This window comes from Thalia democratica, chromosome 3 (genome assembly GCF_965202585.1).
Source record: "Thalia democratica chromosome 3, ktThaDemo2.hap1.1, whole genome shotgun sequence".
Classification (NCBI taxonomy): domain Eukaryota; kingdom Metazoa; phylum Chordata; class Thaliacea; order Salpida; family Salpidae; genus Thalia; species Thalia democratica.
The window spans coordinates 78,610,642-78,637,256 of record NC_139167.1 but is presented as its reverse complement, the minus strand read 5'-3'; the positions used below and the strand labels follow the sequence as shown (position 1 = coordinate 78,637,256).

Below are 26,615 nucleotides of genomic sequence, written 5' to 3'. Positions count from 1 at the left end.
CTCCGGGCGCACGACGTCAATTCACAAGTACTCGCGCGCGACCGGGACGTGGAGCGAGCTGAACTTCGACATGATCGACGGCCGGATCGGAACGTGCGCTTGCTCCTTTATTGATAGAATCTTCGTGGTCGGAGGAGGCAGCTGGCTTGGAAACGCCACCAACTCCTGCTGCTATTTCAACGACGACGGGTTCAAAGAAGTGCGCGCAATGGAAAGCGCGAGACGCCGTTCCGCTTGCGTGGTTTTTCGGGGAAAGGTGGTAGTTTCGGGTGGTGTTTCGGGTGGTGTTTCGGGTCGCATGCTGAAAAGCGTTGAGGCGTACGACGTTTTCGGCGATGAATGGTCGGCAATGCCCGACATGATACACGCAAGAAGTGATCACAGCCTGATTGTTGCCACCAACAAAATGTTTGTAGTTGGAGATTGCACGATACCGTGCGAGGTGTACGACACCACTTTTAAACAATTTGTTTTCTTCACCAACGACGATGATTTTCCTATTAACAAAGTGTTGTGCTTTAAAAGGAAAATTTATCTGTTTCCGCACGAAGATTCTGTATTTTGCTACGATCTTGACGAAGATTGTCTGTGGAAATACGAAGATATTGACGAAACATATGATTATAGAAACTATTGTTGTGTAAAGGTACCTTCGTTTAAAAGAAAACTTTCTAGTTGGTGTAAAAAAGTCAATTCACAACAAAAAAACTAAGAAAACAAGTTTTTATTTCTCAAAATCATTGTCGTTGTGAATTTACTTTTTTAGGTTTAGAACGTATATTTTTAATTGCAAAAAAATGTGTAATTTTAATATGATAGCTGATTTTATAAACTTAATAGTTTTAAATGTAATGTTCACTTTTAAGTTGATAATACGAGTATAGCGATGTTTTTAAAGTTTTATTTTTTTTTTTAAACAAAACTTAATTAGGTTTTAAAAATTTAACTATTTTCTAATACTTATGAATAAAAAATAAGGTTTTTTACAGGAGACAACTGATTAAAATCAAATATAATAGTTTTTTGTTCCTGTTTAATAAAAATTAAACTTTACGTAATAAATGGTTCTTAAATACTACGAATGATCGGTTTGTTATTAATAGAATTAAAAATATTTGAAAATAATAATTTATAGTTTAATTTATTCTATCTAATTTTTTTTAATTGATTTTTTTTTTTTTTGATAAGTTTTTTTTTTAGGGTAAAATCTGGTTTTTTTTAAACTACAGGAATTTAAATAAGCATCAAATTATCTTATCAAATCATTGAATTAGATTTTAAGACATATGAAACAACTAGCGTGAATTTTAACAATTCAAAATTTTAGCCTTAGCTACTTAAAATTAAACACCTGAGACAATCATAGTTGACCTGAAAAACTTTTAGCCTTAGATTTTTACACCATCTCAAAAGAAATCATGCTTATTCTTCCTTTACACTACATTAAAATATACTTTGTAAATTCCAGTCATTAATGGCCTAAAAACTATATAAAAAAGTAAGTAGTTTTAACATCTTACTTAATTTTTTTGACACAATTACCTTAAACTAGGTTTTAAATTTTTTTTCTATCGAAATAAGTTAGGCATGTTAATATTTTCAAAGTAAGCTAAATTTAATAGTAAGTTTTAAGTTTTTACTACTAGAAAATTAAAAAAACATATGTACTCTGAACTTAAACAAAAGATATAGCATATGACTAAAATTAAAAAAAATTGTTTTGTCTTCATAATTATACTGCATTTTTTATCGACCTATATTTATTAAATGTAATATTACAACACCTCTTTAGATGCAGTGCAGGCTTTTGTTTTAATTTTATTTTGAACCTGAAAAGTCTTTTTGTAACTCTTGTTACTTTTCTTTTTAGTTTGCAAGCTGTGTTTGCAAAATTTATACTGAGTTGTCATTGTTTTTAACTACACGATAAGTAAACCGACCAAAAGTATAAGAATAAAATAGTGACTAAAAGCCAAAAATTTAACAGCCTTCAATGTGAAAATAGTGATTTATTTTAGTTATAGTTATATTTAGTGTAAATTCATTTTAAATTTATACAAAACTATCTACACAAGTTAATCTTAGTATATATTTTTCGTGCATATTTTTGAACTAAAGTACTTGCAATCTGAGAGTTATTTAACAGCATTAAAATATAATTTAGTAAATTCATATTGAACGTTTTGAAATCTATGGTTATTTAAAGCAAATCTTACCATCTAAGTATCAATAAAAAAATATATTTAAAACCCTGTTTAAAATTTTCTGAGTTATGAATTAAATTTAAACCAGATTCTATAATTTTGTAAGTAATCAAATATATATTTTAAATTAATACACATAGAAGGATAAAAAAAAACTTAGAAATACTATATTAAAAATCGTTTAAATTAGGAGTCAGCAGGGACTTGATAGTCGCAGGAAAAATTTCGACATTGAAATGTTCTCGGGAGACAGTTTTTAGTTTAGTTATAAAAAGACTTTTTGTTAAATCATTCATGACAAATCGTAAAGTATCTCGTTTGAAACTTAGTATTACAAGTTTAAGTAAGTGTTAATCATCCCGTAAGTTGAACTATTTTTTTAACTCTTCATACTAAACCTTGAAAATCCAAAGTTTTTGAAAGTTTTACTAGCTTGCGAGCACTTATAATGAAATTAATAAAACCGTACAATCATCTTTCGCAGGGCGCATTTTTACAACTCCTCTTCTAAGTAGTTCTTCAACAAAGATTAATATGTTTTAAAAAGTATACTAACTGGTAAGCTGTGTTTATGTGGATGAAATAAATCAAAACATCACTTAACCGTTTCAATCACAGTATGTAAAATGAACAATTGAAAAAATTTTAGTTATAACAAATGAGTTAACTCTGTATCATGTTAGAAATGAAAGTTTTTGGATTGTATTTCTTTTAGCATATTTAGTTGTTTGTATTTTCAGCAAGATGTTTGTTTACTAACTGCTTACAAATCATTAGAACTAAAACACTAAAAGAAAAGAAATATTGAAGAAAAATATACTACGTTATTTATAGTTAGGATAGTTTGCAGCTTACTTATATATACAACAAACCTTGTGGGATTGACTATCAAAATCTGAACAATTGGAATTTTTTAATTGCCATATGTTTACATAGTATTATTGTTTTACAAATTGGTTTTCTGATAAAATGCAAAGCAAAAGTTTTACGAAACAGTCAGCTTTAAATAGTTTGCTTCTTATCCAATGCGTTTCAGTTTAGTTTTCCAGTATATAATATAGTTATATATGTTTATTATGTATTAAAACTATGCTTTGTAAAATTATCAAAAATTTTGTTATGAGTTTGTGTATAAATTTTCTTTTTTATTATAAAGTTTAAGTTTTAAAAGTACAAAAATTGTCTAAAGCGTGTACTTTTATAAAACTTTGTTCCAAATTATTATCTTATTCGCTCTTTTAAAATTTCAAATATTTATAGTCGTAATTATACTCTTAGGACTGTTTTTATCTTATTTTACAAGTTTGTACTAATAATTTCACTTAAATAATTTGCCACGTTTAAAATTGTTTTCAGTAAATAAACTTCAATTTAACTGATTAAATATAAAATTCTACAAAAATCGGTTTAGGATTAATAAAAAAAATAATAGTCAAGAACCATTGAAATCGATAGGTTCAATTACTTATATTAATTAGTTTCTATTAATATGCTTAAAAATAACTTTTTTTTCTATAAAAGTTAATTGTTTAAAAGTAGTATTTAAAAAACTCAGTCTTAATTTTATAGCTTAAATTAAACTGTGTAAATCATATAAAACATAAAGCTTAATTAGAAATTAGTCTCATACTAAAACTTTACTAAAGCTCTGGCATTTCACATCAATAAAATAAACTTAAGCTGTTATACAAGTTTTATTAAAATTTGTATAAATACATTGAGCTATATTTTACAAACTATCATATAAACTTTGAAGCAAAGCATTGAGGACTACAACTTATTATGATAAAAAAACGATGGTAATAATTATACTTTAATGATTTTACAAGTACTACAAGTTTTAGGTTATAATTTTTTTGACCAATTATTACACAGTGGGTCAGAATCTGGTCGAACTAGATATATGGAGTAATAATATTATAAAAACTAAAACTAATTATCTTTTCAGTTTTTTTAAATTCAACCCAAAATTATACTAATTGAATTTCTCAGACTAACTGAAACCCCTAAAAAATAAAATTCAAGCATATATTTTATGTTTTAGAACAAAAAAACAAAAACGACTGTAATATACTGCAATATGAATTTGTTATTAATCTAAAGTTTATTTATTATAGTATTGAGTAAATAAAAAAGTTCAAGAAACAGCAAAATGTTAGTTAAAGTAAAAAAAATAAAGTACAACCAATGTTATATAAATTTTGTTTTGTGTAATTATAATTTTTTAATTTTATTAGCACGTTGAAAACTGATTAAAGCTTTTTAAAAAGTATTTTACTGTATTTATAAACAAAAACCTATAGAAAAAACGATATAGACTAAGTAATTTAAAACAATTAGACACTTTAAGACAAAATATAAATATAATTGTAATAGTTCGTTGCGTTAATTTATAAACGAAGTGTATAAAATATTTATTTTATTCCGAATTTATTTAGGGTTTTAAAAAAGAATTTAATTTAGAGATTACTAAAATTAATTATTAGTTTACGGATTGAAAATAATTAAGAAAGCGAGTATAAAAATGTGATGTTTAAGTACACAGCTATTCGTACTTAACTTTTTTTCGTAGTATTTGTTTAACAGTAAACTACAAATTGAGTCTTCGTTATTAGAGAATGTATGGTTTTAATTGTTGTAACAACTTGTGAAAACTATTGTTGAAAACTTTAAAAAAATATATAGTATGAAAAGTATAAATTTTTATTAACTTGTAAGTTGTGAGTTAAATTAGAAACATTTTAAAAAACATTGGTATTTATTAAACGATTTTGTCCCTGGTTTTCTATTTAAAAAAATTACTTAATACTTACTTTCGCGCGCAATGCTCTAATATTTTCTGTAAAACCTTTTGAGCCACAATGATAAGATAAACAATCAAAAAGAAGTTCTCCTCAAGGTAAGAGTTATGCTTTATATGTAAGTAACTAAGCTAACTATAATCATTTTTATAAACCTAATGTGAGTTGTTAAAATTTTTATAATATTGTATATTGTGTTTACAATTAAAGTATAGTGTTCTAATGTAAGTAACACAAATTTGAGAAAATTATAATATTGCCACTCAATCAGATATTTTGAAGAATTTTAAATTCTCAGAATTACTCAGGGTAGCTCAGGTTTTTGAATTTGATTTTTAAAGTTAGGCTGACTCTGTTTCTTAATTAAAAAATAAGGATAATTTTAGGTTTTATTTTTAAATAATCTAAGGCCAGACCATTTTTCTAGGTTTAATAGAGATTTATTTTCAAAATGATGCTATTTTATAACAATTTTTTTCAAGAACTTGTTTTTTATTAATTTTAAATTCTTATTAGTTTTTGTATGAAGGTTTGGAAAAAACTCAGGATGAATCAGGACAGTTTTAAGCCAATCAGGACAGTTGTTTTTGTGACTCAAAGTGTGGCCACCCTTTTACAAGAACTCATTTTAGGTTTTAGGAAGATTCTTAAGACTAACTTAGGCTAGAGAGTTATGTTTGAGACTCAGATTAGTAAAAATAAAACAGCTTATATGCTGAAATCAGGCTTGTTTTTTTTTTTTTCTTTGAATAAAAAAACTAAGACTATTTAAGTATTTTTTATTTAAATCAGAGGCTGATTTTTGTGAAAAGAAGATCTTACCTTGAAAATTTTACACTTTTTATTGGTATCTCATAAAGCTGCATTTAAAAAAAATTGTATGCAAACAGTTTTATATGTGATTTAAATATACTTTATTTAAACAAGCAATACTTTGCAAGATTGTTGTTAAATGCTTAGTATTAATGATACTATTATTCTAATGGTTGGAAGTTTTGTAGTTACTAATTTAAAGTAATTAAAATTTTAATTTTAAATAATTTGTATAGTAATGTTTATAGAATATATACTTAAACTATTATGATTCTAAATAACAATTCTTTGAATATTCAACATGTAAAGTATTGGAATTTTGATTTGATACAAAAAATCTGTCATGAAGATTAAGTTTTTTGAAAGTAAATTTTTTATTTTGTTACAAAACACATTTAAACTAGCTTTACAATATCTTTTTAGTGTTTTTATACTAATTAAGACAATTTCTTATCTCTAATTTGATGTTATTCAAAAATGTACCCGAAAATTTTTATTTTAAAACCTAGAAGAAATTTTTAAAAACCTTGAATAGTTTACTGAAAAACTTTGGTAACCCTCTACTAATGACTAATCCTTAAAATATTAAAATAGCCCCTCAAATTAAAGATCTAAGATATTTTAATAGAGTTTCAGATACTCAAGTCACATAAGGGAATAGAGGTCTAACATTTTTTTAAATAAAAATAACATTGGATCTTTATTGTAAGCATTAAGTCCATACTATAAGCCATTTTTTGTAGAACAAAGAAAATCTCATTTTACTTTTGAGATATTGTAACTTTTATAAAAAAATTTGCAGGTTTTTTACTGTTAGTTTCTGTAAAATTAAAAAAATCACTAAAAATCTATCTTCTCCTTCATTTGTTTAATAAGAGACCTCAGACTTTCAGGAAACGTTTTTTATATAGTTTTTTAGCATTGCAATTTTAAAAATATTATAAACTAAAATTTTAAACAAAAAAAGCAAAAAAGTAGGTGGTTTTTAATCAATAAAAGTTTTATATTTCAAAATTAAAACAAATTCCTGCAGTCAATCTTTTTAAAATTTAATAATAGACTTTCTGTGTAAAATTGTAAAAGATTGCTCAGATAATAAAGGAGGAGATATATTATTAGTGAAATGTTTTTTTTTAGTTTTTTTAGTTTGCCCTTTCCATTGGAACCTATTGAGGTCACCAACTTTGATCGCTCATATCTCAAAAATTACTTCAAATTTTTTCAAGCGCTCAAAAATTTCTGATAGTTCAGATAAAACTTTATCAAATAAGATCAACTTGTTAAAACCAAGGTGAACCCAAAAATGTTGGCTATCTAAAGTAGATAACTTTATAACCATTAAGAAAAATCATTACTTTAAATTACTTGCAACTCATTATTTCAGCTTATCATTAGAGTTATAAATATTATTATTTATTAATTAATTTTTTTTTTTAATTTTAATATATTCAAGTCTTTAAACGCTACTGTAGTGTCAATTCATTTTCATTGTTTCATTTCCATATCGAATTTTATTTACATCCACTGATTAAATGAAGTCCACAACATTTCAAGTTCCTACAGTTCAGAGTCGTGTAATTTATGTATTATAACAATATTTAAACAATTTCATTATTATGTAAATATTTTTACCTACAGAGCCTTTATATTAAGTTTAAAACATTTTTAAGGTTTGGTTCAAAGAGGTTTTTAAAATTACTAGAAAATTTTTTTAATCTCATTTCATAAGTAGATTTAATATTTCTTAGCTACATAAAATAATAATTTTTTCTTAAGGTACATTTTTAAAAATCCTAATTTATCAATTAAATATATGGTCTGTTAAAACTATCATCTAAAGTTGAATTTCTCTAATAATATATATATTTTTGTAAATACCTAGCATGATGTCACACCAATATCAAACTGAAACTTTATAGTTAGCTTTGTTATAGATAGTAGTTAATTATTAGCTTCGTTAACATATTAGATTAATTATAACTATAATTTTAGATTAAAAATCAATGTTTTTAAAAGTCTAAAAAGATATTTTTTTGTAAACAAGCTTAGCTATTTAAATACATAAACATATAAGATTTATTTGATATAAACCAACAAAACTTATATCCAATGGTTTTTGTTTAACAACACATCGCTTTAAGTTTTATGTATTAAGCTCATTCCTACCATAATTGAACATTAAACGAAAAAACAGTTTTTTGTTTAGTGATACATATATATTATTATTAATTATATTGTATACTTCGTAATTGCTAAAGGCTATAAAGTGTGTTATGCATTTTTTGGCATTTTCATTAATTAAAACACTTCTGGAAAAAACTGACATAGAATATAAATATGAATGAATGTAAGGCTAACTATATAATTTCAGCTTTATATTGGTGCAACAACATGCTAGATAATTTTTTGATATTTTGAAATCTCTTATAATGTTTTACTCAAAACATTTAGTGAGTATGAAGTCTTATCTACAATAAAATATTTGACTTTGGAAAAGTTACTGCATATAGTTTAAGTAATTTTTTTTGTTGTTGTACTACTAAAGAACTTTGGAAATTCTCTTCTTAACTTATTAAATATTTCGATATTTATACATACAAATTAAAATAGCTTTGTTTTATGTGCAGTAACTTTGAATAATAAAAGTTTCTGGTTTTTAGTTACATAAGAGTTCAAGTTTAAAGTCAAATTCTTAAAATAGTTATTTAAGAGACAATGGCTCAATAAGTAAAAAATATTTAAATTAAATAAAAATCTGTATGTTGGTCTTATTAAAATAAATAAGCTGTTTAATCTTGTTTGTAAAGTTTGAAAAGTCTTTTGAGATATTAAATAGTTACTATAAATTTGTAAATTTTAAAACTTAAGTTAGCCGTATTTCAAAAAACATTTAAAGTTTTGCAAAAAAGGGTAAAATGACTTGTAGATATTAATAAGACTTAAATGTCTTGTTCATATTTTTCTTAAAAACATTATTTTTTTAATTGTTGCCCTTTAAACCTTTTTAGAAATTTTAATAATTGAAATTTGAATAGTCGTGCACCCCTTGTTTTTAATCAGAAAGGTCTCCTGAAAAGAAATGTGTAGAAATTAATTTTAGTTTAATATATTTATTGCCACAGAAATAAAATCGTTTGGTCCACTAGTAAAAAGCAAAATAACAGTTGTGATAAAGGCCAAATTAAGAATCAGTTACATTATATAGCAACCAAGAAGGTAGCAACTGCCAGCTCTTCATCGATTCAAGGAATCAACTGACGATTCGAGCGACGAAAACGAACCAGTTAAGAAGCCATCCAACTAGTAGGTGCAGAAGTAAGTACTGGCAGCAATTTCATGACTGGCCGTCTTCGAGTGATTAAGACTCTGATATTGGCGACGAAGGTTTGCTGTTTCTTTTTTTTATTGAATACTTTATAAGGTTATTATAAAGTAAACCAAATAGCAAGTGGTTTTTGTTATTTGTAAGTATCAATACATTTATTTGTTTGTAAAAATACAAGTTGGTATATTATATTAACAATTTGCACCAATTTTTTGTTTGTATAAAAGTAGATAATTATATAAGCATAGAAAAATTTGTTGCTTTAAAACTGGCAACTCATTAATTCAGCTTGTCGTAAAATTTATTTTATTTATCGAGTTCTTACTTACATTCACTAATTAAATGAAGTATATATCAGTTCAAATTCCTACAATTATGATTAATGTAGTCTTTTATTATGTTTCAATAAGTAGTACAGTGCTTCCTCGCTAATCCGGTCCTCGCTAATCCGGTTCCTCGCTAATCCGGCCGGTCTTTGTCGAGTAGTCAACCTATTTACTTTAGCGTTTTTAGCGTTTAATTTCATTTTACTTCGAAAAAGTATTCAATTTACGTTTTATAAGTATGCAAGCAATATATTGTTATGCCATAATAAAGTATCATTTGTATAATTTTTAGTTTTTATTCATACTTTTCCCGCTCAGTTGTAACAAACTTGTTTATTATTCATTTGTAATTTTTCTGTCTTTGCTAAGCAAGTTACACTTTAATATACTACAGTCAACATACCTGGTTAAAAAATGGATTAGACAGCAAAGAAACGAAAACGCGTTCAACTAACAATTGAAAACAAGTTAAAAGTTTGCGAAATGGCAAACAATAATGTGCATAAAGCTGTTATAATGAGCTAGTTTAACATTGGTAAGTCAACTTTAAATGACACTTTGAGAGGCGAAGAAAAGTTTATAGCCGAAAAGGAGGAGCTGGGACTAGTTGGAGCTATTAAAACGGCAAAAAAAGTAGAGGGAAGCGTCTTTGACAAGCTAGACAGCGCCCTTTACATTTGGTTTCGTCAGGAACGTGAAAAGGGTTGTCCAATAACTGGCCCAATACTATTAGAAAAAGCCTCCGAGTACCATCGTTTAATTTACTGTGAAAATTCAAGGCCCTTTTCAGCAAGTACGGGTTTTCAATGGTGTCAAAGTTGTCGACACCGTTTCATCTGCTTGGGATATGGTAAAGCCTTCTTCCATTAGAAACTCATGGAAGAAATTAATGCCATTACAGCAAAGCTCTTTCATGCAAAACATAGACCCTTCAGAAAAAACTCAAGACAACGAGTTTGTACAGCAATTTGAGAGATTAAATATCACATTTACAGAAGATGATATTCAAAGATGGATGACTTGCGATGGTCCTGGATATGAGCATATGGACGAGCAAGGAATTGTTGAACTGGTTACTGGGGATAACCTATTACTTAGCTTACTATCGTTGCCAACCAGAAGCCATACCTGAAGATGTGTCAAAACTCATCAAATTAATTAGTTTTCTGCTAAGAAACGAGAAAGCACTGTAAAACAATCTTCCATTCTTTCTTTTTTCAAAAAAAAAAATCTTAATTTAGTTAAAGTGTTAACAGTGTAGTTTTTTTCTTTTAATTTTGAACTTATAAAATTTTGTTTCGTTTAGTTTTGTCTGTTTTAATTCTTTTTTCTTTGAATAAAGTAAAATAAATTAAATTAACAGAAATTTTATAGTACGTTTTGTTATATACATTCATAATATAACTAAGGTAGATAATTTGTAAAAAAAAGCGATATTTTGTTCTTATCCGGCCAAAGGCAAATCCGGCCGTATTTTCAAAAAAATCTTGCCCAACTTGGCCGGATTAGCGAGGAAGCACTGTATGAATTTAAATTAAATTTAAATCTACAAGCAGTTTTATCTTCTTTGTAAATTTACATGTCTAGAAATATATCAAAAAATTACTGTTGTTTAGAAACTACTTTGGTTTTCAATCTGTAAAAATCATATAATTAAGGTAATACTGTAGATAACAAAATTAACTAAGCTAATTATTTTTATCTTAAAACTATATTTATATGGAAAGGTTTAAAATAATAATATATATTGGATATGTAAGTTAATGGACAAGTAACGTGGTAGTGGCATTAAAAAAATAATAGTAAAAAAATTTTATTTTTCATTTGTTTAAAGATTATTCAACTTTAAAATAATCATTGTTTTAATTGTATTGTTATGCGTTTGTTATTAAAGTTCATAACAAACATTTAGCAAACTATAACTAAAAAGGACTTTGAACAACAATTATTTTGTAACTAATTAATTTTTTGATATAACCTGGTGTTACAAATAGTTTTGATATAATAAAACAGTTCCATTTATAGCTAATACAAATTATATTAATGACCAGTATATTCTAAATATATAAACTAATATACTTATTATGTCATAATTGTGTTTCAAGAAGGCATAAAATGACATTTTACGCATTTCAAAATAGCAAATACATATTTTATGGCTACACTACAGGATGAAGTCTACGCCTATAGAAATTAATTGATCTAAATTAAAACCTTTGCAGCTAAAACACTTTTAAAAGTTCATACATTTTATTATAAATTCAAACACCAGGTGAAGGCAGCGAATGATGAAGTTTAGACGCGGGTGACGGCGAAGGGCGAGGTGAAGCAACCCGAGAAGAAGTTCACTCGAGAAGGGAACAGACGCCAACCAGGTGGAAGCAGCGAGGAAGCTGAACGAAATCAAGATGAGCAGGGCAAGCAAAACACGATGAGGAGTGATATCGTGGATCAGCTGAACGATCTGAAGGATATTTGTCAGGTAAATAATTGTTTGCTCTAACTATTTAATAGTTTTCGTATCGTGAATCATCTGAACGAACTGAAGGGTATTCGTCAGGCTGGCAGTGTGAGCAATTTTTTTGCTAATCTTGCATCTTAAGTTCTTAAGCGGTCATCCCTATAAAGACCAAAGCCGATAAAATTTTTTTTAACTTGTTTCGTTTGATAAATAAAAGTATAATAAATTGTGGACTTTAGCACAACATTGTAGGAATTAAAGCTTGTATTAAGATTGCCAAAACAAAAACTAAAGTCCAAAAAAAGGTTTAAAAATGCCAAAATTAACGAAATCCAAACAAAAGCGATTAAAAAAGACGAAATTCAGGAAATAATGATGGTAAAAAAAGTCAGGAAATTAATATAAACACGCTTTTAATAAGAAAGTTAGTCATCACCACAGAATGCATTAATCTGATTTTATTTTTGATAAAGTTTTGCCTTTTCACTTTACACTTTTTAAGGTCTAATTGAATTTTCGCAATAAATTAAAGTCTTTTAAGTCTTTAGATACATATTTTTGAATCGGTTTTAGCTAAGAATTATCCGCTCGATCTAAGGCAACCTTGTTATATTGAAAAGGTTATCTGAATTTGTTTTTTTTACAGGTCGTGTTACAATAGACTATAATTATTTTTCACAATAATGTTTAACAAACTTAACTTAGTTGTATATTTTCAGTAAGGTTTTTTTGCAAGTTTTAATGCTTCTATTAATTCGTTTTCGGCAATGCTTGGTAAATATTTTACCATTTCGAGCTTAAGAAGTCTATAGCACGGTTTAAATTTGTAATTTTTTTAGCCAGTTATTTAGATTCTTGTTAATTTGAAATTAATTATGTAGAATTTGATTTTATACTTAAGATAGATTTATCTACTTAATTTTTGTGGTATATTACAGACGGAAGTTTGGTTTAACAATCTTTTTTCTGTTTTGTTTGTAAAATTGTATTAGTGTAGGTATTCTAGCAATTGTTGTACTTATAATTTTAAAATTCTGCTTTTTAGTTTATGTATTTTTGTTAGGTTGTTTAATGTATAATTCTTAAAAGTTTTATATTCAATATTCTTTTATAAAAAATGCCACTTTAACTTAAGGTATACAATTTATGTTTAAAACTCGACTTGTTTTTAGTTATAATATTTATACCGAAAATATCTGGTGTATGGTGTAAGCTTTTAAAATTGCCAAGCCAATGATTTCTAATGTAATTTTTAAATATCTGGTAAATTCTACTTAAGACTTTTTTTTCTTTAAAACTCCAGAATGTGTAATGTAAAATTCTTGTGTCATTTTATAGTTATTTCCCGAAGAGTTTATATCACTTTCCATTTTATCAAATTTTCGGTTTAAATCCTAGAATATCTAGTTTAAGTTTCAAATAGTCCGTAAATTGTGTCTTGAGTTTTTTTCACTAATATTCACAAACCCTAAAACATCTATTGTAAGCACGAAATTTCTCGTAAATCGTATCTTTTTTCTTACTCTTTACAAATTAAGACTGATAGCACCAAAAAAAAACAACTGTACTTCAAACAAAAACTTTTATAACAGCTTCTTTTTAATACAATTCACAGCACAATCATTCATACTAAATGATTTTGAATGTAAAGCTGCTGAAGAAAGTGTGTTCTGATGTATTCACTCGCCTTTAAGATTTAATTAGACCATGAGTTTATACGAACTATGTTGTGCTTTCTTGTTGAATTTAAATTAATTATTTCGGGATTTCAGTACAATAAAACTTAATTTTTGAAAAAGAAAAGAGACAAGAAGCCCAAAGTAATAATTATAAATAATACTTTATTTTGAGACCGTGCATAAACAGTCATTTTACGCATTTCAAAATAGCAAATACACATTTTTGGCTACACTACAGGATGAAGTCTACGCCTATAGAAATTAATTGATCTAACTTAAAACCTTTGCAGCTATAATACTTTCAAAAATTCTTAAATTTTATTATAAATTCAAATACCAGGTGAAGGCAGCAAAGGATGAAGTTTAGACGCGGGTGACGGCGAAGGGCGAGGTGAAGCAACCCGAGAAGAAGTTCACTCGAGAAGGGAACAGACGCCAACCAGGTGGAAGCAGCGAGGAAGCTGAACGAAATCAAGATGAGCAGGGCAAGCAAAACACGATGAGGAGTGATATCGTGGATCAGCTGAACGATCTGAAGGATATTTGTCAGGTAAATAATTGTTTGCTTTAACAACTCAATTTGATAAATTTCATACTAAAAAAAATTATTAAACAAAAAACAATAAAAATGAATGAATAAAAAAAAATTAATTAAGAAGAAGAAAAAAGAAAGCTACCGATCGATGGTAAAGGTTAGGGGTAACAGTGATAGTAAAAATTAAAAGAAAAGTTAAGTTATAAAAAATAAACAAATGAAAAATTCAACTGAAAAAATTTCTATTTATGGAATTACGTCCCCTCGTGCAAAAGTGCTTTCGTGCAGTTTATTCCCTTCGTTTGTTTTAGCCTCATGAAAAGTTTGTCCGCTCGTGCGAATTTGACACCTACCCACTTTAAGGTCACTCAGGACAATTTTTTGACTCAAAAAGCAGCATCCCTGTTACTCAATTTTATTTTCCTTAACCAAATGTCGTATGCATTTTCGCTGTTACAACTGTTTAAGTATCTAAATTATTGTATCGAATTTCAACATTATTAAAACATTTACAAAATGTGTTTCACTGATACAGTTCAACCTGTATAAAAAAGAATTTTCGTTTTTATTATATATTCTCAACTAGTGTTTGTTTACATATAGCAGGATGGCCACTTAACCTTGAATCCTTTAAAAACCTTGAATTTGAGAAATCTTCAGAAATATGTGGAATTTTGAACGAAAATTACTAAAAGTCCTGGAATTTAAAAAAAAAATAATTTTAAGTAGTAAAGTTTAAATTTGGCACGAAAAATATACCATATATATGTAGACTTTTTTCATCATAAAACTTTTTTAAATTAAAAAACAAAATAACGTAGATTTACTATATCTTTACAATGTTGTTATACTACTTAACACAGTTTCTAGCCTTAAACTAAGATTCAACCAAAAAAGTTAATTCATTTTAATAAACAAGCTATACTCTTTTTTTTTTATTATGGTTGTAGATTTTTATATCAATGCTTGTAAAATTACCATTTCGCTTTTAAGAATATGTTTTCAACTTATAGTAGTTAAATGTTTAAAATCTTTGCGGGCCGCAGTTTTAGTTTTAGTGGTACTTTAATATTGTATTGGCTTTAGCTTTAGTCAGACACAAAAAAGTTTTGTATCATTAATTTTGTCCTTATAAATGACTTTTACCTACACACGGAATGCCTGTTAAAACTCTACATATTTTTTGGACTAAATTTAAGATTGCCATTTAAGGAAAAACCACTACTCTAATCAATCTTATCCAAGTTTTTAAGTTTAAACCTTAAATTTAATAAACTTATGGAAATCTTTTAAACATGGTTTAACCATAATACACTGAATATCCTACAAAATATCAACGTAAAGTATAGTTTAGTTTAGTTGGCTACATTTGCTTGCGGCCGCAATTTGCCGACCCTTGGTCTTAGAAATGCCTGGAATTTTTTTTTTTAATTTTAGAAAAAATTATTAATATAAATTTTAAAATTACTATATTACAAAACTTATTTTATCCATATCTCAACAAATACTTAATAAAAAAAAAGTTTTTTTGGTATTAAAAAGCTCACATACGCATTTTTAATGTAAAGATACTTTTTGAGTTGTGGCCCTTTAAGTTTAAAAAAAAATTCCGTGATTCGATTAAATTGTCAAAGATTATGTTTTGTTTAGATATTTAAAAAATCAATGGTTATAAAAATTAATAGGTTTTTATATTTATTTAATATAAATGCTGCTAAAACCCTGTAGTAAAGGATTTTGAAAATGAAACGCTTTATTTTTTTAGAGTCCATAATAAATTTCTGAAATAAAAGATGCAACGTGCAAATCCGACACGTACATTATAATGGTTTTTAAATAATAAAACTGCTTGCCCAATATTCAATGCAATTATTTGGATATTCAATGTTTTTAAGATGTTTTAAAATAGCGTTAATTATTAAGGATATCGAAGAAAGTATATACTTTATAATCGTATGCTGTTTGTATAGTTTAAGCTGAACAATTTAACTTTTTACTAGTTAAAAGAGCACATAGAATATTTTTACAAACATTTAAACTTTAACGTACTGTTTAGTGCAAGTTAAAATAAAAAAATATAAAAAAATTTTTGACGAAAATAAGTACTTGAAAAAAGTTATGAATTGTTTTTCCTATTCTGTGTTATAACTAAAAAAATTTAACAGCACGCTTTTAGATGTACACAAAGCATAGAACTATTTGAAAACTTATTACTTATTACTAAAACTTGTTTTTAAATTTGATATAATAATATACTAATTTATTGTTTAACTTATTGCGTTACGCCGTTTCTCTGCAGAGCAATTCATCAGACGCAAACAAAAGCTTAAAAACAAAAAATGCATAGCCATGAATTATTATAACGCAATTATAAATAATACACCCGTACAAATAATTTTAAGTTTTAAATATGACTGCCCATTAACATGCAGTTAACAAAAATTAAAATAAAACGAAATATAGGTAAGTTTAGTTGTTGTCTTCTGTTAACTATACATTATCTAAGTACATTATAAAAAAAATTGGTTTTGTACAAGATTAAAACAATATTTTTTACATAGTAAGCTTTGAAAATTGTAAACATTAGGATTTATAGGGGATTTTAAAAACCAAAAATAGTCTTTTACGAAAAGGTTGTATATCTAAAAACGAACATATATACCCAATTGAAACATAAATATAACGAAGCAACTAATTAAATAGAATAAAATGCACTTAGTTAATGCGATTAAGAATCAACTAAAAATATTCCCTTGGGTAATGAGGGCACTGTGTAACCAGGTCATTTCTATTATTTAGCACTTGCTATGTATAGTCTTTGTAGGTTACATAATGAGCACTGAAGTTTGGTTTGAATATACTGTTGATTTGTCTAAGTCATTTCCAGTTAATTGTGTATTTTTCGTCTTTTTCATACAATTTTCATATGTAGTTGGCGAGTTTGGCAGTTGAAGGGCTTTTTCTTGCTTGGTTTAGGAAATGATGCTCTATGTTCGACTTTCGTAGAATCTGTTCTTGAAAAGTCTTCGAGTGGATCCAATAAATGACATATTTTAATTTTTCTCAGATGAGGCAATTGCTTTGTAGATTAAATTATGGATTTACATTTGTTCATAACTAGAAGATGTTTTTTGTTTTTGCAGTTACATAGTTCTATTAAAAAACAATTAATTAATTACTAAATTAAATTACAACTACTATGACAGATTGATTGTGTGTAACTATAGTTCTATTTTTTATCTAAAACTGTAATAATAAAGTTCATGCTTCTCACAGAATATATTTAAAAAAAAGTATTACGATGTTTATTTAAAGCCTACAAATTATACAGTAATCTAAATAAAGTTACGAGTAGAAGCTAAAGTAGGTGTATACATGTATTCATTAAAATAAAAGTAATTTCTATAGATTTTTAGAGGTTAATAGTTAATAATAGCTAAAATACTTAATGTTAAATCCGACTGTTATAAAACTTTATATTAATTGCAATTATTAAGTCTAATTTAATCTAGACCTACTTTAGCTTCTATTCTTTCATTTCTTTCATTACAGTATTTAATTTTTACATAATCCAGTTGAAGTGTGTTAATCCGTTAACACACAGAAACATATTTTGGTACAATAAAGTTAGATTACTGTAAGATTTTTATTTATTTTATATTCCAATGAAGTTGTTTTACCAGGATCTGTTGTTGACATACACTTAAATTTATATTTTGAGTAGTTATCTAAAGTTTATTCATTAATATAAAATCCCAATTTTAAATGCAATTGATTGTTTTAATGCATTTAATTATTCTTGATTCTACATGTATTCGCTGATTTAAGTTTCGACTTTTTGATAGTATTATTACTACGCTTTAAAATAAAATTACTTAAATTACACTGCGAGTTGACTAATTAGTTAAAAAATGGATATTTTATAGTAATAAAAGTAAACTATTAATGTAACTACTTATAATTATGATAGAATTACTTTTAATTCATTACAAGGTTAGTTGTTTCGAGCCTTAGTTTAGAAATTAAGTCATTCATGTCGTATATTAATAAAAAGAGTTTATTAATGCAACTAATTATAAAAACATGTATTTATATAAGTTATACTGCAAATTATATAAGTTGTAGTTGAAAGGTTTATTCACGTCAATAGTTGTTAGTTTTTAAAAGTTATGTTATAAAAAGTTTTTCAGTACTAAGCTAATTTAGTTGTAGTATCGATTAGGTTATAAATATTGGGTAAAATATAGTTTATAAATTATTCAAAAATCTCATTTTTGTCCTGAATGAAGTTTAATCGAAATTAAAAAAATTTAAAATTAAAACAAATATGATGTTCTACATTACTATCCGTTTGTAATAGTTAGAAAAAAGGAAATAAAGTATGTATAATAAGTTTTATATGTTTTACACTTTTGTAGAACTTAAATAATTCTAAAAAGTAAAATGTTATTCTAGAAAAGTAACGTATAACAAGTAAAACTTTCTAACTAACTTTTCTTTAAACTTTCTAAAGTAACACAGTAATAATTTTCTAAACAACAACATACTAATGTTGTAAAAGCAAACAATTAGTTAAAGTGTTTTATAACAGAAAAAATGTAAATATTTATACTGCCTATAACATAATTAAATTGCGTAAAATGACTGATCACTATTTTCAACAATATTAAAACTTGAAACTAATCAGAAAATAAATTATTTTATGTAAAAGAAACGTTTTGTCTATGTTACTAATAAAACTGCATTGTATCTGGTTTATATTTATTTTATTTTTTACTTGGTATTTAGTTTCGTTTTAATTTTTGAAACTATATTTCTTGCCTAAGCTTCTAGATTTTCTATTATAATTATCCGTTATAAATAATTTCAGTACTTGGTAACAAAATCTCACATATTTGTGAAATAAAATTAGCTCTGGGTCTTTTTTACAATAAATATTATAATTTTATTCTTTAACTTCAAAAATAGTTTATATAGAAAAAAAAAATACCTTAACATATTAAAATTAGTGAAAAGTATTATCTTTATAATTCAAAACCGAAAATGATAACAGAAGGTTTTGAAGTCTGTAATATTTTTATATTACATGTTTCAAAAAACAATAACCCTTTCTACTATCATTGTTTTGAATATATCTTAACTTGTTATAATATAAAAAAATAAAAATATTAAATAGAAATTAAATTAACTAAAGGTTTATTTTTACAATAAATGTTATCTTTTTTTTTAACTTCAAAAATAGTTTATATAGAAAAGAGAAATACCTTAACATATTAAAATTAGTGAAAAGTATTATCTTTATAATTCAAAACCGAAAATGATAACAGAAGGTTTAGAAGTCTGTAATACTTTTATATTACATGTTTCAAAAACAATATACCTTTCTACTATCATAGTTTTGAATATATCTTAACTTGTTATAATATAAAAAAATAAAAATATTAAATAGAAATTAAATTAACTAAAGGTTTATTTTTACAATAAATATTATATTTTTATTTTTTAACTTCAAAAATAGTTTATATAGAAAAGAGAAATACCTAAACATATTAAAATTAGTTGAAAAGTATTATCTTTATAGTTCAAAACCGAAAATGATAACAGAAGGTTTTGAAGTCTGTAATATTTTTATATTACATGTTTCAAAAAACAATAACCCTTTCTACTATCATTGTTTTGAATATATCTTAACTTATTATAAGTATCAAGAGTTAAATATATTTTTCTGTTAAGGCTATTGATAGATTAAATTTAGAAACCCCAACAAACCTTATTAAAAATTTGTAAGAAAGACGATGCTAACTATTCGGCAGCACCGTTCAAAACTTAAGACATCATTATAATCGAAAAAAAGTCATTACTGTGGTATACTTTAAAAAAAATTTTGGATAAAAAAAAGGCATCCGACTTTCGTCGAACGCCTATGAAAAAATATAACAAAAAATTTTGGGTAAAAAAAAAAGGCATCCGACTTTCGTCGAACGACTTTGAAAAATATTGAAAAAAATTTTGGGTAAAAAAAAGGCATCCGACTTTCGTCGAACGCCTTTGAAAAAATATTGAAAAAAACTTTGGGTAAAAAAAAGGCATCCGACTTTCGTCGAACGCCTTTGAAAAAAACATAGAAAGAAAAGTTGAAAAAAATTTGAGCAAAAAAGGCCTCCGAATTCGCCCGCGGGCGAATTCGGAGGCCTTTTTTGCTCAAATTTTTTTCAACTTTTCTTTCTACATTCTACTGACCCTTCCTACAACCCAACATTTCATTTTCAACAACTTTTTCTAAAAAACACTCCCCCCTCTATTACAATTGCTTTCTCGGAGCTCCTGCTTCCCTTGCAAAACATTTCGCTTCTACTGACCTCTGACTTTCAAAGCTTAATTGAGATTAAGCCGATTTTTTACTTGTTACATTTTGAGTGATTCGCCTTAGCATTTTCTAGTATCTCGCCTACTCTGCTTCAGTCGCCCCGGCCGAACCTTCACCTCTAGAAATGCTTTAATCAATCATACTGCACTCAAACAGACTTTTTTCTGGGCTGAATCATGTCAGAGCTCGTTTATAAACTGCCTTCCGAGAGACCGGCTTTTATGCTCAATGGCTTGCTTAGGACGGTACCTGCCTTGCTCTCGCTTCACCTTCCCTCGCTACTTACTAAATGAGGTCTGCTATACGACCTTTAACGCTTAGCTGCGCTCTTTCGATGCCAGCTTGAGTCGACGGCCACGTCGACTCAAGCTATAACCTATATGCCTGCAAAAACACTGCCAGTTAACCCGCCTTGACGACGTCTACCCGCCTCGACGTCTAGGCTTTTCTTCAATAACCTTTGCATTATAAAATCCCTAAGCTGACTAGGTCGTCAGCTTGTCGTTTTTCAGAGTGAAAGCACTCTCTTAATAGTGTAATACTATGCATACGCGTATGATGCTCAAATGTTGGTGTTTAAAAACTTGTATTAAGCTACCTCAAGAGAGTCAAAAATGTTTCTACCTTCTTTCATAACATTTACTTGTTTAAACCATTACTTAACTTCTATCTTATACTCTTTATTTGTTTACCAACTACACTACGCACATCGATAAGGACACTAAGAGGTACGCATTTGCGTTAAGTACGCACTTAGATTAAAAATATTATTTTAATACTGAATGTAAACGTTTTAAATAACTATACTTTTTTTTGATGATATTAAAATCTGATTTCTATCAAAGAGTGCTGAAACTTGTTTATTTATTGATGGATATGATATCTAAAGAAGGCGACCACTGGTTTTATTATTCAAACAATTATGATTTTAGACAAGTAAGCCAGTGAAAAAACAACAAAATAAATACAAATATTTTAGTTATGAGTCTTTGAAAGAAACACATATAAAATAAATAGATAGAAATTTTCTGAATTAGTTTTTTTTTTTTAAAGCAAGTACATATCATGCTAATATCAACAAGTTTATCAATATGCTGAAAAGAAATAGACAACAATGTTATGAAAATAAAGATGTAAAAAGCTTGAGTGAATCTTATATACAAAGTAAGACTATTTAAGATTTTATCCTATTTATTTTGTTTTACTTTCTAATTTTTAAGAAGTAAAGAATTAATCACCTTTTTGTTATTTACTAAGTAATCTCATATTAAATGATAAGTTTAAATATTGCATCTCTAGATTTTGTAGCAATACTTAATTTTAGAATGTAAAAAGTAAATTTTTAATACCTTTGAAAATATGTTTGAAAAACATAACTCTAATGTTCAAACTAGTCATATTAGTGAAAGTTTACTAAGCTCAGTATTTTATTTATTTAATTTAAATAACCCTAAATGTAGTATTTAAACGATAAACTGAACAAAAACTAAAGTCTTTCAACTTTTACGTAAAAAATGTTATATAAGTTATCATTTTTCAAACGTGTTCGTTTAAAGCTTTAAACTAGTACTGCATAATATATATGACAGGCCCGCAAATGTTAACAAAGTTGCAGATAACACAGCCCGCAATAAGTAAATCTGCAGCCAGAGAACGTGTAAACCTGGCTATGTTAACTCTAATACTTACACTAGACATTCTAGGCTTAATGTGGATAGATAAAAGAAAGATCTCGGTACAGTTTCAATGAAGCTAAAAATTACACTTGATAAATTATTAAAAAGTTCAATTCTTTTTCTCATTTGTTAAAGAAATAAGAACTTTGAGCAATTTTCGACTAAATAGTTATGAAATTATTATAAATGTTATATAAATAGAATAAGGTTAAAATGATTTGGCCCGCAAGGATCTATTTTTTACCACATCTGAAACGACGCCACCCTTCCTTAGTAAAATGCAATGTTAATTTAAAATATTGTATATAAAAGTCTTTGTATGTATCACAATAGAAAGGCTAAAATTTATAACAAGTTTATTAAAGACAAAAAACCAACAAAAAAAAAAGTAAACAAATAAAGAGTATAAAAAAAAAACTGTGCGAAATATTACGTCATAAAGGTTTTAAATAGCAGACATACTGACGTTTTCTTTACCGTGAAGATCTTCTCTGTACCTCTTTGACTTTTTTGCTTTCTTTATTTTGTATCCTAAATATAAACAAATTGTTGTCATACAAGTAGTATAAAAGTTTAATAAGTAACAAATAAAATCATAACTTCAATTTTTCTAGTAGTTATTGTATATATAAATTACTAAATAAATTTGTTAAATTAAATTGAAGTAAAATATAAGTTGTTCAACAATAAATCAAATAGCATATCATTTTTATTTTATTAATAGACAGTACAAACTGTTTCTCTATCGTATATAAACACCATTAAAAAACTTATGTTATCAAAGTTTACAGTCATACTTTTTTTTAATATACGTGTAAAATTAAGTTTAATAAAACCTTACAATTAAGTTTTAAACTTTATAAAACTAATTTGTTAATTGAAATTGTATCAACACATCAGGTAACTCTTGTTTATTTAATAACTACTAACTTAAATATTTTAATAAAGTATTTCTGACAAAATCTGTTTTTTGATTATCAAACTATATCACAAATTTTTCAAAATAAATTCAGTAACAATTACCTGAATAAATTGATCCAAATATGAACATGCAGAAGAGAGCAATAGAAACACCAAACAACGCGTTCAACGCGGTCAGGGCTGAATCTGAATCAAGCTCGTTGCCAAGGAAATTCACTGAAAACACCTCACCGACCTCGCCACCGTCAGGTTTCTCAGGAGGAAGTACTGTAAAATGAGGTTGAAATGATTTTAAGTATAACATTATTGATCCCAAATACAGCACTTTTTCATTTTCAAATGTTCCAAGTTCTTGTTTCAAAGGTAATTTGAGAAATTTACGTTGTTTATAAATCATTTTTTACCAAAAATACACTAACATAAGCATCATTTAAATCGTGCAACTCAGTTTGGCTTCTTAAAAATCAAGTTGAGCACTAAAAATAGATTAAAATTTTACCCATAAAATATTATAAGAACAAAATTACAAAAAATAAACTGTTGTAAGATTGTACAAAAACTTGCTACTTAGTTAAAAAGGTTGTTAAAAGTCAAACTATGCTTGAACAAAGTCTATAACCAACCAGGGTCGAGGTTGACGTTTCTTTCGCAATATTGCAGCTCTTCGACGCCACCCGACGGAAATTTGTTTTCCCTCACAATCTGCTTGTAACATTCAACCGATTGTTTCGCCACCCTCGTCAGCTGAGGGTCGCTGAAGTTCAACCAGTGCATGCCGAACCTTTGGGAAGAAATATCGATTTTGATAAAAATAATTCAACGATTAAATAGCATAAACAATTTAAAATCAATGAAAAATAAAAACATAAAGTAATAAAAAACTTGATGAACAAAGAACACCAAGTTTTTACTTTTTTGTAAAAGCAACAAGTAATTTAACAATGCTTAGCGAGTTTTTTATAATTGAGCTAAGAAGTAGATAGTATAAACATTCGAGTTGTAAAACGATATAAAATCACAAATTAATTTATTAAGTCTGTAATATTACGAAAATATAAATGTTCTAGACAAGATATGTTTTAAAAAAAGTGATTTGTTATTTATTTAAACAGAAATAGATACAAAAGTAACAACTTTAAACCTTTCATCATAACCAGATTGCCATTCAAAATTGTCCATTAAAGACCAAGCAGTGTATCCTTTTACATTAACACCATCTTCATTTATTGCTGTTTGTTTATTAGTATAAATTAATATGTTGATTCTTAGTAGTCTTATACTCTATGTGTTCTTAGTCGTAAACAAAGTTTAAGTAGTTAGTATTGTTTATTTTTGTAGAGTTCTTTAAAACCTATTATGATTCTAGTCAGAGTTTAAACTTTAAATAAATTAAACTAGAGTAAAATATAGCATATTTTGTATAAACAAAGTAAAGAAACTCATCAATTCGTTAAGTTAGAACAATATAAACAAAATAGTTATAAATAATTGTCAAGTTAAATACAAGGTAAATACTTAAAACAAATGAAAAAAAATGTCATAAAGCCTTCAACACATATTTTAATACAATACCTAAATAAGAAATTATTTCAAAACCTTTAAGAACTTCGTTGAGGTAACCGACGTAATACTCCTTCCTCCAATAATCGTCCAGTTCATGGGAATCTCCCCCTTCAGAAACTCCGTTCTCGGTGATTATAATTTCCGGGTCGTTGTATTTTTCTTTGATGTAGTTCAGCAGCCGTCTCACTCCCCACGGAACCTTTTTGAATATTGTTTAAGACGTGTTGTTAAGTAGTATCTGATTGTTTTAGTTCTCTGGTATAACTTTAAACAAAATTATATTTCTCTCTTTTAGTTTTGATAAAAATCGGATTAAATAAATATGTACATAAGCTTAAATAAGTGTTTTAAAAATTAATTTGAGTGTACATACTTCCATAAAATTTAGAAGCGTGTTTGTGTGTTTGTTTAAAGAGATATAAACTACATAGAATAATCAAATTATCAAGGTTGTTCAATTTTTCATAAATCATAACTTACGCAGTACTTTTTAAATATAAGATATGTTAATCCTATTTTTATTTGAACGTGCGTTTCAAAGTAGAAAACGCTTTTATAAATGACACAAGACTAAATTTTTTTTTTACATAGTTTAAAATAACCTAAAATTATATGTTTATTAATTAAAAAACATAAAAATCGTGTACTTCTAACTCCATAAAAAAACAGTTACCTCGAATAACCAAACGGATTTAGCTGTGGGCCACGTGTAATCGTTCTGGTTGCCGCACTCCCTGTCGTCATAGTAACCAACCACGTCATCGCTGGCGGGTTTGAAAGTGTTGTAGGCGAGGTTGGTGGTGTAGTGGTTGAGACCGAAGAAATCCGAAGATCCCCTTATCATTTCCTTCTCTTCGGAGGTGAACGAGGGCAGTCGTGATTCCGACAATCCCTGCTGCTAGGTCGATCTTTCATCGATCAGTGTCTTAGAAGAAAAAATTGTTATCAATTAAAATAAAAACTGCTAAATATAATTTCCTTGAGCAATCTTCGATATTTGACACTTGAGTATTAAAAAAAACGATTTAAAGATAAACTTTATTAAAACTACGTTTTTTACTTTACTGATAAATAGTACCATCAATGTATTAAAATTCAGGTTTGACTTGCAATTTGGTAAAGACTTTTAGTATATAAATACATGACAGTTGACAGTGTAAAAATAGGAAAATAATGTTATTGTGAATATGGTTAAAAGTACTATATTTACTTAGCTGACTAAAAGACAACAATATTTATAAATTCAGTTTATCGGCTATCGAATTTAAAAAAATAATAATAAATTTACACACTAATACAAATGTTTAGATAAAAAAAGAATACTTGTATTATTAAATTTATATCTATACTAGAAGTTACTTAGCGTGTACAGAACTAAAAACAATTTCTCAACGCACCTTCATGATATCGGGGTAATCCCCGTCGACGAAGATGGGTTTCGCCCACCACCCGAGGAAGAAGTCGAGCAGGTTGTCCCTGGCAACGTGGTCCTGAAGCTTGTGGGGGTTCCTCGGTTCGGTCCAGTCGCAGTTCATTGTTATTCCGACTTTGCCGCCCTGCGCCGACTTGTACTTGTCCACGTACAACCTGGTTGAAATTTGTTCAACTTTTGTTGTAGTTTTAAGAATAAAGGTAATATATTTATGTTACTATTCAAAATATATGTTTATTTTTTGTCAACAAAAGATACTAGTGAAACAAGTTTGTTATATTTATTGGTACAATAGAGGAAATTACTTTATAGCTAGTTTTTATTGTAGTTTTAATATAGAGTTATCTTGTTTATGTAGTACAAAGTTGTTGAACATTTTAAATATTTTCTGAACTTTTGAATACCAAATAATAAATTTATAAAGCTTAAATTAGTTACAGGGATGAACTTAGTTTATAATGATAACAACGAGCAGACAATGTTACAAAAAATAAGGCAAGTCAAGCCATGGC

At 27.1% G+C, this 26,615-nt stretch overlaps 1 pseudogene; it reads right to left on the bottom strand.

Moving 5' to 3' along the window:
* Nucleotides 1-22,632: 22,632 nt before the first annotated feature.
* LOC145832579 (lactase-like protein) lies at nt 22,633-26,206 on the bottom strand (annotated as a pseudogene).
* Between the last annotated feature and the right edge of the window lie 409 nt (nt 26,207-26,615).